This window comes from Phalangium opilio, unplaced genomic scaffold (genome assembly GCF_054372755.1).
Source record: "Phalangium opilio isolate 3A_F unplaced genomic scaffold, DU_Popi_V2 ptg000017l_1, whole genome shotgun sequence".
Taxonomy (NCBI): Eukaryota; Metazoa; Arthropoda; class Arachnida; order Opiliones; family Phalangiidae; genus Phalangium; species Phalangium opilio.
In genome coordinates this window covers 5070659-5086575 of record NW_028324151.1, presented here as the reverse complement: position 1 = coordinate 5086575, position 15917 = coordinate 5070659, and the positions used below count along the sequence as shown (strand labels likewise).

Here is a 15917-nt window from a genome sequence, read left to right as displayed (position 1 = left end):
CTGGCTAACCTTATGCACACCAAACACAGAAACTAATCAGAACTCGACCATGAGGGCGGGGCTTAAACTAGCCTTAATTAGCCTAACTAAACCTCGATTATGGGAGCATCTAGTAGCAATTGTTTAAAATAAATCACAGTCAAGACTTGGTCTAAACATCTTAGAAATTTTTATCACCGTGCCAAGACTAATAACTGTTGGTTTGAATATTAGGGATTTAATCTATTTAACCTATTCTACCAATCAAAGCCTAACAATTAGTGTAAAAGCCTTCCGTTAGTGTCAAGAAAAGGTTGTCGCGTTATACTTTCTGACCCTTCTTTACGTATTCGAGCTAACAGTGGATTGGCCAAGAGTTTCACGACCCTACAAAAGCCGAAACGAACGCTTTAATAATACCAAGTTTATCTACCTCAATACGCTCTCCCATCTTTTCATCAAACTATTTTTTCGTGTACACTATATCCACAAACAAACACACAAATAACAAACAAACCCCTTTTCTATAATCTAGGTTGAGATAATACAATCACACACGTAGATAAAAATATCTCGAGTCAAGAAAAAGGAATTGGCGTTCGCACTTCAACATAGCAATAACGATAAGTGTTTTTGTTTTCCCTGGTGCTTTACAGCGCTCTGCGTTTCACGCGAGATGACCAGCGTACAAGAAGGGTAATTGATACGTTTAACCCCCACAGATCGAACTTAGCCACATCAAAAACGCATTGCGGACAAACATCGAACGTTTCAAATTCATTTGGGAAACCATGGGGAGCGAACACCATCTAGACTAGGCCTAGCTCTTTCTCGTGTTGATCTCCGTTCAATGATTTAAGATATTGGCTACGAATTATTAAGAAGAAAAGCAAGACACTGCTAAACTATACTCAAAGACACAAATATTGTTTGTCCTCAGGTGATGTCTGAGAAGTGCTTGCGTTCGTAATTGATTCATGACGCAATCACTGCGAAAGTACTTTTATAGTCCGAAATCTCAGCATAAATCTAGGACAAAATGCAATATTGAAGGTACAGGTTTCTACTCCCTTGGAGGAACCAATGACATTCTCTGACTTTATGACAACTTTAAAATTCCTTGACCTTTTTGACCCCATCTTCCAACCCCCCTAACTTTTCTCAGAATTCCCCGATACTATATCGACCCTGTTAATGTACTTCTGATATAATAAGAGTAGATAATGACAAAACAAACAACGTCGACCGGACCAACGTACGTATATAGCAGCGTCCACTTCAGAAATTAATTAAAAACTGCTTCCATAGGTCCTCATAATAAAGTTGCTGAAGGCTAGCGTCTCTGCCACTTAATTTCGTACGTTGTATAATAGGATATTGCCCCCTGCAGACCACGAGATAATAACCAAGACCTGACAATACACTCCTCTAGTCCAACGATTTAATTGTGGCATGTACACAACGATGCCCAAACAGAATAAGAAGATTCCGTATTTTTCTTCGAAAGAAAGGTCTGGTGTAAGGAGAGATTGTAATAAGCAGACATAGAGCCTTGGCAAAAAGAGAGAGTGAACACTGAACATCCAAGAAAAGTGTAAGGTAAGATGATAGTTGAGGTGGCTGAGAAACTCTTGAGCATTAGATGTGTCTAACCATAAGAGTTGGTCCACGTTTCATCAAGTAAGATCAAACAGGGAGAATAGAGGTAAGATGGAGCAGGGATAGATTTAATTTTTGAAGTACGAATGGAGAACAAAGTAATCTGGGTGCGCGTCAAAGTCCCGCACCCCCTTCCACGGGACGAGGGGGTATGAAAGAAGAGGCGGGTCATAGCGACAGAGGTAAAAAGGAATTAGATATTTTTCCCCGTCCCCGTCAGCAACGTCATCAAAACGGTAGTTTAAGTCGGCTAATAAGATAATTTAAACTTTTCGTTACGTGTTTTAGGGAGGGGCTCTATACTGGGTTATGAGTCAGACTGAAGTAAATAATAACCGTACATCTCCATTCCTAGCTCTAAAATTAAATCTATCCCTGGTTGGAGAAAATATGATGATGGACGACCTGCGGAATGCACTGAAACTCTCCCAGTGTACCTTTCGCTCGCCCCTATCCTTCAGTAGGCGATTGTTAAGTGCTGCCACGTAGCGCCATTGTATTTGTAACAGAACTAGCTTCTATTTTTAAAACAGAGAGGGCGTCCTTTATGATTCCGTACTGTACGACCCTACCTAAACGCTACTAAGGATGCAGCTGCTGGGAGGACTTCGTTGCCGTTCGGTAGGTGAGGCTACAAAGGCAACGTTACAAGTACGGGGATTACCATGCTCCATCCGTATTTACTTCAAGTTTCAACCACCTCATCTCATCTCATAATCTTGAAGGAATTGATAGAAAAAGAATAAAAGGTCTTATTACTTGGTAAGAATCCCAAGATACGAACCGTTGGAGGGAGGCAGGGTGGTAGAGACATGGACGGGAGCGCGTTTCCTCAACACGTGCTTGTCGGGTCGGCATCCAGAGGCTGGGAAATCAATAACAGGTGTCTATGGTCGTGGCACTTTCAACCCCGGGGTTGCCAACAACCTACACACAGAGTATGTACCAAAGAATCGTTTTCATATCCCCATGGGGAGCCCAGATATAAAAGAGAAATAAAAACCTATAGCGCGTTTCCCATCAAATAGGAATTAATAGAAATAAATACAATAAACACGTGACAGGTATACAATGCGTCCGTCAACATTCCATTGGTAGTAAAATGGAAGGACCTGCCAGTAGATATTCTGTTTATCAATTGGGAACGAACAAGTGACATTTAGGTTCAGAGTTGCCAGTTGGGCGGTTTCCCGCCCAAATTGGGCTTGTTTTTGATCTATGTAGCGGGAAAAAAATGGTTGGGCGGAAGGCGGTTTTTTGGGCTGGTTTTTCGGGCTGGTATTTTGGTAAGGTTTCTGCCGGTCTCGGTCTGCGAGTCGGCGGTTACGGGTAAGCGCAGTGATTCAGTGAAGGGAGGAGGGGTTCGGCCGGCCACTCGGAACTCGTGAGATTCATTCTGTTCTGTGCCACTTTAGCTACCTTCCCCCATTCATCTAACACGCAGTGCCTCTAGGCCCTAGGCTCCTAGCCCCTAGTAGCGGACTGGATTGAAAACTCTTGGCGGGAAATTCGCGAATGGTAGACTGGCATTTTAAAAACGGGGAGCGCTACAATTATAAAATTAAAAAAAATAGTGATTCTACTAGTCGAAATGTCTAAAATCTAATAAAAAATGAACACATTTTTAAGCTAAGAGATATTTGAAAAATGAAAACGAAGTTAATACCGTATTCTCTGGACAGTGTATCAGGGAAACTACTGTAACTAAACAAGTTTATGATATTATTGTCTATTAAATATGTTTACATTGTAAGTTAATAACCTGGCTTATTGTTAAAAAGACTTTCTGTATTGGGCGGAAATTGGGCGCTTTTCTGGAAAAACAAAATTTTTGTTTGGGCGGTAATTTGGGCTGCTTTCCGCTTGGGTTGGGCGGGATCTGCAAAACTTATCTGGCAACTCTGTTTAGGTTAGTTGAGTTCACGTCACGTGGTTGCAAGTCACAGATGCACGAGATTGTAATAATAATATTCTTCAATGTTAGTATTTAGGGACTATGAAAGTGTTAGCATCTTTTGCAGTGCCATTCCCTAATTTATGCAAATTCCGGTAATTTTTTGTCCATTTCTAAAAAGCATATAAAATTATGAACATTTAAAATTGAATACTTGTATCATTTACAATATCTATTTTCTTTACACAGGGTGTTTCTGATATGCATAAATTAAGGATTATGTTCTTTGGGCGGTTTTTTTTTATGTTTGGAGTATTTTAGGGGTGACCCCTCAAGTAAATTGGCATTGTTTTTCAGTTTCATAATTAAATTTAAGGGGTCATCCGTTAAATACTTTGACCAATCATAAGATTCATAACTCTATAACAGTGTCCCTTGTGGCAAAAGAGGAGATACAAGTTATACATTTTCGAATCAAAATCGATTTCCCAAAGAACATCCCCCTTAATTTATGGTATGTAGACTTATCAGAAACACCCTGTATATAAACAAGTAACTATAACTTAAGTTCAAAGAAAATCCATTTGCCAACCAAGAGATATCCAATTTCCCAAAACAACAGGATCATTTGAAAATATTTTCCAAAATCTGTATGTTTTCCATGAAAAAAAAGAGAGAAATGGGATATCGATCCAGTCCTTTTTTTATAAAATCAAAAAAAAGGCAAGGTTTTTTTTTCGATTAGTGTAATCCAAATATTTAACTTTACACCTTGATAGTTTTCCTTTTATATAAATAGCAATTCAAAAAACAAGACGGCCCAAGGGCTCGTAATAGTAGCCACATCGAGCGAGTGAATAGCCCCTCTATACCCTACCCTAAAGAGTGGATAACCCCTCTATACCCTACCCTAAAGAGTGGATAACCCCTCTCTACCTTACCCTGTGAATAGCGTTTAGTTGTAAATGTAAACAAACGAGCATAAAACAATTTCTCCGCACCCACGCGGTCTCGAACCCGGAGCCTTCCGTGTGTGAAGCGGGTGAGATAACCACTACACAGCAGATACACATACAAGAGGGCATCGTTTGACTGAATCTTATGAGAATTAAAAACTAACTATAAAAAAATAACTTCTGTGTGTGAGCACTATCTTCATTACACAAGACTTCATTGGGTAATGACCATCTTCGACGATTGATCTTTCAGGCACCAGCATTCAATGGCGCTACCAACAGCGCCATGATACACGCTGCTGAACGCTATTTGAGCTAATTTAGTTGTCAATTTGAACTAGAAAGCTTAAAAAACTTCGGCGCACCTACGCGGTATTGAACCCGGGCCTCTCCGGATTTGGGGCGGATGAGACAACCACTCCTCAAGAAAAAAAGGTACGGACCCCATATGGGATACCGACCTCATGAGGTACTGACCCCAATTGGGATACCGACCTCTTGAGGTACTGACCCCAATTGGGATACCGACCTCTTGAGGTACTGACCCCAATTGGGATACCGACCTCATGAGGTACTGACCCCAATTGGGATACCGACCTCTGAACTCTCTTTGAGCTAATTTAGTTGTCAATTTAAACAAACGAGCATAAAAGAATTTCTCCGCACCCACGAGGTCTCGAACCCGGGTCCTTCCGACTGCGAGGCGGATGCGATGACCACTACACAACAAATACATATACTAACACATATCGTTTGACTAAATGTTATTTGAATTAAAAACAAACTCTAAAAAAGACCTGCGGTATCTGAGCACGAACTTCTTTGGACACGACTTCAACGGGCACTGATTCACTGTGGGATACTGACCACTTCGGGCACTGACCATCTTCGACGATCGATCTTTCAGGAACTGTCATTCCATGGCGTTACCAACTGCGCCACGATACACGATGTTGAACTCTCTTTGAGCTAATTTAGTTGTCAATTTAAACAAACGAACATAAAAGATTTTCTCCGCACTCACGTTGTCTTGAGCACAGTGCCTTCGGTGTGTGAAGCGGGTGTGATAACCACTACACAGCAGATACACATACAAGAGGGCATCGATTGACTGAATCTTATGCGAATTAAAAACTAACTATAAAAAAATAACTTCCGCATCTTCATTAGACTAGACTTTATTGGGTACTGACCATCTTTAACGATTCATCTTGCAGGCACTATCACTCAATGCCGCTACCAACTGCGCCACGATACACGCCGTTGAACTCTGTTTGAGCTAATTTAGTTGTGAATTTAAACAAACGAGCATAAAAGATTTTCGCAGCACCCACGTGGTCTCGAACCCGGGGCCTTCCGTGTGTGACGCCATTGATACATATACAATTACAGATCGTTCGACTAAATCTTATTTGGCCCAACCCTAACAAGCTCAGAAGTATCCGACCCCAAAGATACAAGTTCAGAAGTATCCGACCCCAAATATACAAGTTCAGAAGTATTCGACCCCAAATATACAAGTTCAGAAGTATCCGACCTCAAATATACAAGTTCAGAAGTATCCGACCTCAAATATACAAATTCAGAAGTATCCGACCCCAAAGATACAAGTTCAGAAGTATGCGACCTCAAAGATACAAGTTCATTTAAGAATTAAATTCACCACTTTAATTTTAAATAATGAAGTCTGTGGTAATATAGAGTTCCTTTTAAGCTAAAAAATAACGATAACGAAAGCGAAAACTCCGACCACTACTACTACTACTACGGCTCGGGTCAAACTAAGAGCCTCATCGTATACTACGATGTGGCTAAAAAAAGCGAGTAATGGAAATATGCCTTGAAGCGTGAGTTCAAAGCAGCCTAGGCCTAGAATGGAATCGCCTCCATCGTTTGGAGATAAAAATATATTCGAAAAGTTTCAAAACTGAGGGAGAAATTTTGACAAAACTACGTGATGTACAGGAAGGAAATAGGAACATTTAGTTCCACGGATGTCGACCCAATAGGGAAATTGTCATTAGAATTGAATACAAGGCGCCTATTGGAAAGGATATTGACCGAATGATCCTAAACAAGCCCCCCCCCCCATCGACTAATACAAATGTATCTGATTCCAGTTAGGTTTTAAGTCAAAAGTAAATAAACGCGAAGGTAATGTAATATTTGGATATTTTTATGGCATAAGTTTATCAGATATGTTCCTTCCATAAGTTTGTTAATCTCTGGTTACAAACTGGAGCTTGTCATGCAGTGAATAAGGTAGGTCATAGATTCGAGGTAAAGCGAGGGAGGCCTGGTGAGGCGCTGTCAAAGGCTTAGTAATGCAGACTAAATAGGACCTAGATGGAAGTCCTGCAAAATTAATTAACCACCGAGTGTAGGACTTCAATTCTCGCTTCCGTCGTTCTCGAACTAGTTATCTCGAGCTGTAAGTCTCTAGCTAGCATTACGAAGTATGGGTAGTGTCATACTTATGGAACATATGACTTATAAACTTATGGTGTCACATTCTCTTAATTGGAATGTCTCGCCTCTAGTGTTTATTATTTTTGTTTACAGACCAAACTAAAATTTGAACACGTCATCAAGACACAGCCACTTCAAAGAATTGGATAACGTTGGATTAATCCACACTTCCGCAGGCCTGAAGCGTATGCAAAGTTTAAGGAAATGGAAATAAGTTATCAACACTCAAGGGAGAGGAACAATACTTCCGGTCTTTGTTGACTGTCCATTCTTCTGTTTACATAAGGACTGTAAAACTTAACATTTTGGCCCCTTGATGGTATTGGCGTAGTCTTGGTAACAACACGAAGAAAAATTCTAACAGGTCCAGTTTGTTAAAGCAAAATAGCTAGAAGAGCTCTATAAGTCCTATTGGCGGGAACCCATTCTTCAATTTTCAAACTTAATCCGAAAACCAATTGTTGGATTTTAATTAGCCTAGAGCCTCTCTTTCCAATAGTGAATTTAACTTTGGAATGAAATTCCGCATTTGCCCCAAATTTAAAAACTTTGTCTAAAACTTTCAGACGGAAATTTTAACAAGGCGCTTAAAAAGTTGCTGGCTTTAAAGAGAGGCCGATAGTACCGATGTTTTTAACGTTTCATTTCCCTTGAATCTTGAGTTAAATTGTTTTAATTATTATTAGTTCTTAATTATTCTTGTTTTTTCCTATAATAATAATAATAGGGTAACAGCAAAAGGGTGGGACTTCAAGAAGGCTCGTCCCATTTACATCTACATGGTGGAGGAATTTATGAAGTAGAAGGCTAGTGGGGGAGTTAAGATGATTGGGTAGGAGGGGTTTATCCCGTATTGCAGAGTCTCTAATTCTATACACTGTAAAAAACTAAAGTACCAATTTAAGATCTGAGAACATTTTAAAGATAGAATGGGATTTAGTGCGGTGACCTCAGGTTTTTTATATCTCTCTCACTATTCCTGATTTCCTGACTATTTGAAACCAAAGTTCTAATTTAAAGGAAAATTTCAAGTAACATAACATTATACTTTGTCTTAAAAACGTGGACTACTTAGCCACTATTGGTTTAGTGGCGTCTGCTAAATCGAACCACTTACCCCTACGGGATTGGTTGAATTCTCACAGGCTGAGAGAAGTAAGGGTAAGGTGGGTTCGTTCTAGCAGACGCCACTATACCAATAGCGGATGGCGCAGTAGTCCCTGATTATTTTTAAGACTAATTAAATGCTAATTATTTTGTAATAAGAGATCATTTATTTTATTTTTAATATTTAGTTCCTTTTATATTTAGAAAAAGGCTGTTTCTTTTCTTTATGTTACCCAACCTTTTCCTTTAAATGTGTTATTGTTATACGCTATACCCCCCATTTACGAAAAACGAGGTTAATTTAGATTTACGTTGCTCCATCTACTTAACGAAAAAGCAAGCAAGCAATTTCTGGTGTACCAAATTTTCCACCAAAACTTTTCCATTAAAGTCCGGGAGATTATTTTATATTCCTTGCCTTTTCGTTGCGACTTACGTAATTTCTAGAAAATCAGCTTAACAGAATATTTTCTTTAACCAAAGTGACTGACCTGACACGAACAATGGAAACGATATTTCTAAGCTGACTATACGAGACAATTAATTGTTATTAATTAATAATAACTGAAATGCGCACCAAATAAAAAGCAAAATTTAATCAACTAATGTTTGTGTTTACTTTGTAAGGGTGTTTGGACGAAAACCTTACGAATCATTGATTTCAAAGTTTCTAAAACACCATTACACCCACGTTAGTTTAAAAATATTTTAGTCTAACAAACAGTAAACAGCTAAGGCTTCGCGCCCTCGACCCGGAATAGAGTGTTTAAGGAATTAACCGAAAAACGTGTAACGCCTAAAGCTTTGGTGGTAGTTTAAATTCGTTAATTAAAAATGTTACAAGAACAGAATTCTATAAGATTGGTCAGAAGGGGATAATAGAAGAAGGATGACACTCTGTATCCTCTTAATACTTTAGTTATGCCCCTTTTTGTTTGCTCTCCTGCTCATCAAACTTCAGATGGGCATAGCAACGTGCTAGAGTGAATTCTATAATTGTTTGGTATTTACTAAATCCTCAGCTATTCAACCCACAAACCTTGATTGTCTTGACGTGGATGGGACAAAAACAATAGTTAAGCAGCGCTAATAGAGGAAATAATGATGAGAGAACTATTTATCGTGTATGTGCACGATTCGGTTTAGTAACCTTGCTATAATAAATGTTAATTCTGATGTTGGGAAGAATCATGCCTAAATTACCCCACTTAGTGGTACACTTCTCGAAGAGAAGTATTATATACTTCTGGTTAGGTCTAATGTGAATATGATAATTAAAAATTTCATCAAATTTTAACGCTTTCCGATTAAATTCTCAATATCTCTAATACATCCTTATAAAGGGTAAAAAATCCCGTATGAGCCCTCTTTCTTCTACATTAAACTCTACTCCTCCTAAGATTGGATCCTATAAAATACAGAAGAGAAATAACAAGCAACCTTACATGGACGAAATTTTACAAACAAATAATTTAAAATTTAAATTAATAGTAACATAAACAGCGTTTGGGGATTGTCAATTAGCTCAATTATAATCAAGTATAAGCCCTTAGACGAAACAATTAAGTATACACGCAAATTCAAAACAGCTTGCCCAAATATAATAATGCCATTCAGGGCGAGCTAGCGGGGATACAGAACCGAACCTCGGGCCTCTCTTCATAATCAAGATGCATTTAAAACTGGGACGGATAATAATCCAGTCTATCCTTGTATCATAAGTTCATGAGATACGTTCACCATAAGCTTGTCACTGGTTAACCACCGAGTGTTGGACTTCAATTCTCGCTTGTCGTTCTGCCAGAACTAGCTCGAGCTGTAAGTTTCTAACATGACGAAGTGTGGTGTCGTCATACTTATGGAACATATCTTATAAACTTATGCTTGTATCATAAGTTTATAAGTTATGTTCCATAAGTATGACACTTCCTATACTTCGTAATGCTAGAGACTTACTGAGAGCTAGTTCGAGAACGACGCGAGAATTGACTACACTCGGTTTTGCAGTCCATCTTCCTATTTAGTCTGTGCTTAGCCTTTGACAGCGCCTCACTAGGCGTCGCTTTACGAGAATCTATGACGTTTCGCCTACGTCACTTCATGACAAGCTCTCATTAACCAGTGACACACTTATGGAACATATCTTATTAACTTATGCTTGTATTAAGGAACATGTCGTACGCCGAGAAATATCTAGCTAATAAGTTCCTATTGTGTTCGTGGAAACGGTACGTACCGTAACTATGACGACCAAGTTTCTAATTACGCGGGAAAGATTTTAATTGAACTAACAATGCGAGAACTATCGGGTCAATTTAAATTTCAAAAGGTTTTCGGAAATACCTCGTGCCAGAAGCTTCGCATCAGAAGTCTAGTACAGCTTGGCGTTGGAGATGAATTTTTCTGTCACCGCGACTGCAGCGCGCTTATGCGGAATTTTCAATACTTGTCTGCCAAAAATAAAAAATAAATTAAATATGTTCCAATAGCTAAAGGGAGGGGGGTTGTCATTAATGTGAAAGCCAATGAGAGATCAAGGGTGACGTAACAAAACATCATTCTGGTAAAAAAATAGATACAGATATTGGGGTCTTTTAATTTCGAATTTTGATGGTGTAGTCAATACCCTTTAGAAAATGGTCCCCTCTCTAATCTCAAGGCCTCTCGACTTTAAAAAGGGGAAACAATTTTCAGCTAAATTTACTAAAAAAGGGACCTTTCATTAAATTTTATCGCCAATGCCACTTACGGTATAAATCACTTCTCTATCGCAACTCCCATATAATAAACTGCTGCTCATGCCAACTAAGTTTCTGGAATTTGCAGCGAGACATGTTCCCCGTAAAACTCTCCTTTGAAATTAAGGTTTCCTTAATTTTTGCGTATAGTTTTAAAATTAACTGATTTAATTTTCCCTTTGTTTCTATAGCAGACGACGTAAATTTAGGAAATATTAATAGATCAAATTTCACAACACGGATTAGGCCTAAATGAAAATAGTTATACATTCATGGAGAGAAAGGTGTAGGAAATTCAGAACCGATGTAAACATCAAAATAGGCCTTGGCATGGCGAAGTGGCTTAAGTTTTCCTCAATGTTTACAAGTATTATCTTATTCAGGAACGTAAATAACACATCACTTATCAATGCCAATATACAACACAACGACGTTGGACGTGTCTTAAACTTTAACCTTGCATGCTCAGGAATCCTTTTAGGTACGGGCCTTGGCTTGATTTTTCGTTGAAAAGAAGAAGACGACGACTCAATGAAAATCCCCGGATTTATTTATACCTGTGTATCCTTTTACCTGAAATCCCATCTCACAAAAGGAAATACGTGGTCGGTCAGGAGATCCCAAAAAACTCAATCTCGAGGTTATTTCAGTGTAACTGAGACGAGAAAAAGCCCCATAATTGTAATGAAATTGGAATCCTCAGAAAAATCCGGTAACCCGAACCATTTCTGGGTTTACGAAGGTAAGGATAATTCGAAAAGAAAATATCCAATCTAACCAAGGTTATTGGCCATTCGTACAAGTTGAATCAGTGAGTATAAAGCAAGATGAATACGCCTCATTGTGTTTGTAAGTCTTTCTCTATTTTTTTGGGTCTAATTTTCGTTATTTTCGCATTAGTTCTGCCATGAAACCATTTGTTTTATTTCAATAAGCTGAGATTTAATTAATGACTTAAAATTTGTTAAATTATCCTTAAATGCTTTCGAAAAATATCAAATGGAAGTTATCGTGATGCTTAGAAATTCTTTAGGTTATTTCAGCCTGTAAGTTTGCTTTTCCGTGAGCATTAATGTGTAGAGGGAAAACCCTTTCTACAGGGGCAGGTAGGAAATACATGGGATGCTTTGCGCCTATATGTGAGCTTCACCCTAATGCTGTTGGAGGTTTTTATAAGTATATCCGAGAGGTGTAAATGCTATGTTTAATTTTAATTACTGGATATTTTAATTTAAATAATATTAACAAATAATTTTACTTTTAACTATACCTTACTATTTTCCAATATGAATTATTTCTGTCTCAGTACCTGTACTAAAGAAATATATATATTTTTTAACCAAACACTGGAAACTTCATATTTTCTGGACTCAAGGGAGTTTGAACTAGCATTAATAATTCATTAAAGATTTTAGCTTTGTTTAGGAGAAGAGGCCGCTCGCTACAAATTCATCTTTCTATCCACAAAGATTAAATAAAAAACAAGAAACGGTTTGATTACGTAATATTAATATCTACGTGTGCTGGAGCAATTTTGAAGAAATCTTTTTTGGATTTAATATAAACAGCAAATAGCTACCGGCAGTTAGAACAGGTATTTTTAAATATAGATAAGCGCTGTTTCCAAGAAATTTCCCAAAATAATTCTCATTTAATTAACCCGTTCTTCAAATCAAAGCCCAACAACAGGTAGTGTAGAAATTACGGTTAGAACAGTATGAGTTTGACTAATCTTTCTCTTTGCGAGATTGGCCAAGGGAACGCTATAATTGCCATTAAACCAAGTCTTTCTTTACTAATAATACCACCTAGGAGCTGGTAACGGATCATTTCTTAACCAAATCTAAACCAACCTTGTTTTTCGTGTACACTACGTCCACTAACAAACACACACATAACAAACAGCCAACGCCACAGAAACCAAAGTTTGGAAAATAATAAATAACACGTAGATAAAAATTACTGAATAAAAATAAAAAACTGTTCTTTACATCAAAAATAAACGCCACGAATTCGGCGAGCGCTCCGAGGTTTGGCGGATTTTTATTTTACTGTCTCTTTCACTCTCTTTCTTACGGCGCAATATATTTTATTTTTTCTTATCCCGAAAAAACCTTCGAAAAGTTGCAATATTAAAAGATCTACAGCATTTAGAACTAAAAGCTGAATAGTGAAGAAGGCACCGAGACACTTTATTGGTTACCGTAGACCCCCACCTTAGTTCAATTCACACTTCCTGACTGGACCAATGGACAAAACGAAACGGTCAGATACCAAGTTACTGAAAAGGAGAGGGAGAGAGAGAGAGGGGAAGAAGTAAGAAAAATAAATTCGTGTGGAATTTTTGGCCCCAAAAACCTTCAATATATTTTCATCACGGTGGCAAAGAAATGTTATTATCAACGGTATTTTATTTTTTATTTAGTTTTTCTTATTTTTGGTACGAAAAATGTGTTTGTAGGTACCAGTAGATATTATCTGATATTATAAAATACCTTCCCTATTTTTAAAATGTTTACCATATTTCGTTCTCTGGTCAGTATCTGAGGAAATAACAAGATGACCTTTGACCCAAGAGATGTTTTATAATTTTCCAGGTAAGATTTACCTTTGTAGAAAAATTATAGTTAATTAAACAAGAAAATTGGGTCCTTGTACAGCGTAATTTGATGTAATTTTTAAAATGCAAAATCACATTTAGGCCTAGGCATACAGTTTCCAAGCTTAATAAAAAATAATTTTCATAAAAATCCAATTTTGAAGGAATGACTATAGGTCTATTGAAAAGACTATATTAACCAATAAATAAACAAATAATGAAAAAGTTTACCTAAATATAGACCATCTTTCGCAACACTGATTTCTTTAGGAAAATATCATTTTTTTTTCGCAAAATTTGGTGTGACGAAGAATTTTGTTTACCCCTTAAATTGCGACTCTGAGAACCCACATATTTTCGATACGATGAAAAGAAGATACTCTTGAGATTAAAACTACTTTATCTATGAGAATTAACATTGCGAATTCATACGCCTTAGCTTTGAACGTGTTATCAAGTTACCTTGAACTCGTATCTAAATATTAAACTTTCCCAGAATCAAGGATAAAGGTATTTTTATTCTCATACTCCTCCGCCTCTATTTACAGAGTGGGTTAGATATTCGAATTGCGAATGAAGAATTTGCATAGTATAGAAACTCTTGTATAGATATTAATTCGGTTAATGGGGAGACACATTGGAAAAAGCAGGCAGTTCTCGAATAGCTAAACAACTCTGTAAAATGGATAGTTTCCGTGCCTGGGATCCACGCATACTTTCTCGTGAAAAATCTTTTAATTATTTAAACGTGTTTTCAATATCGATTTTAACCTATTTGTTATAATTAAATTAGTTCGATTAAACCGTTCCATAACATAGTTGGATTTTAAAGAGACTTATTTGATTTAGTTTAATTATAATTTGAGTGTGAAATGGTTCTATGTGAAATCAATAAATTTTGAGTCGAAAATTTATGTAACTTCTATGACCGATTTTGCTTCAATTGAGACAAGTTACGATTTGTATTTTACGGATGACCCCTTAAATTTAATTGTGAAAATGAAAGACAATGATTTCTAATTTAATTAAGGGGTCATCCCTAAAACACTCCAATTGTCATAAGGTGGCCCTAATGGTAAAATTTCATAGAAATATCATTTTAGATTCAAATATCCTATAACAGGAGAAATATTTTCTCCTGCCTATAATCACCCCTTTTTTGGAAAACAATGTATAATATTGCAGCAAAGTCAGTATAGTACATGATTTAGTAGCGATAAACGTACGGAATAGTGATACATAGTAACGGCTTCCATATCCCCATAAAACTAAAAAAAAAAAAAGAACGGTATTTTTTTTAAAAAGAAAAACCTTTCGCACGTGCCACCTTTAAGTCATGCAGCCTGATTTAAAAAAAGAAAAAAAAAACCATATAACCTTCGAACTTGTTTCATTCCTAGAAGGGTTTAAAATATAAGGTATTAAACAGGTGTTTCTTTACCCTTTCTAAAGCTGCAAAGCAACTATATCATTCTATTTGAATTTCAGAGTGAGTCCCGGTCGACTCTGTCGACTTTTAGGATAAATGTATCTTTGGCGGGAGAGCTCTTTGGCAAATACCATTTAAATTATGTGTTGATCTTTGGGTCCTCTGATACTTTTTCCCGCATTTTTTTTTTCTTTTTACTCACGTCCGCGTTTTAGGCAAAAATAAAATATAGGCGGGAAACGATCGACTGATTTGAGAAGCTTTGACGTTTCTTATATAATTCAGTTTTATATTGGTAAAACGGTTTCCAGGGAGTCATATTACTGGACTGACAATAAACCCTAATAAGCATCATTGTGCCACAATATATCACATGTTAATTTCTTTCTACGCGGGCTTTGTGGGCGGGGCTTCAGTAATTACTATCCGTCATGAGTCATAATTCTGACGCCTTTCTAACTGCGATTTAATTGGTTAGTAGCAACACAAGGCCAGGAGCAAGCGCAAGGTGCAAACAGGCAGCGGAGGTAAAATTCGTCATTTATAATGATTAGTCTATAGCACCTCCACAAAATCCGATTTTTAGATACGTTGAGTAAAAATGGTGGATACACAATGATTCCAAGTAGCTGTATATATTCCTGGTTTAACAAATAATTAATTTGAAATTTGATTTTTAAAAGGAAGTAGTTTCTACTTCACTTACTAAGGAATCAAGAACCTTAATTAAAAATTTTTACCACGCCTTAAATTAAATAAAAAATATATATCAAAGAGAGGTAATTCCCAATTTATTCTGAGATGAAGTTTAATTAAAAACAGTTTGTTAAAAGAAATAAGTAAGTAGATAGGTATAGAACAAACATTGGGGAACGCGTGCTGTTTGATTCAAAGGCTAATTTAATGAACATCATCCCACCTTGAAGAAACGGGGGTAGAAAAAAGAAAGATGAGAAAAGTAAAAAATTGAATTATCATAATCTTAATTTCAGAAATAGGACCAAAAAGAAAGATTCCACAAAATCCACAAGGGTAGTACCATAAGTTCATAAGATATGTTCGTTCCATAAGTTTGTCACTGGTTACA

General features: G+C 37.1%; 1 long non-coding RNA gene across 9 annotated transcripts; it reads left to right on the top strand.

The window, feature by feature from the left end:
• The first annotated feature begins 548 nt into the window (after nt 1-548).
• LOC149702655 (uncharacterized) lies at nt 549-4368 on the top strand. 9 transcript variants are annotated; one of them, XR_016381795.1, is made up of 6 exons: nt 549-1336; nt 1412-1578; nt 2172-2576; nt 2667-2801; nt 3623-3687; nt 4155-4368. It is a non-coding gene; the product is annotated as an uncharacterized LOC149702655 (long non-coding RNA). The 9 variants fall into 9 exon arrangements; XR_016381801.1 differs by having other exon boundaries at nt 549-1578; nt 2172-2259; nt 2329-2576; XR_016381798.1 differs by having other exon boundaries at nt 549-1578; nt 2172-2289; nt 2364-2576.
• Nucleotides 4369-15917: the final 11549 nt, after the last annotated feature.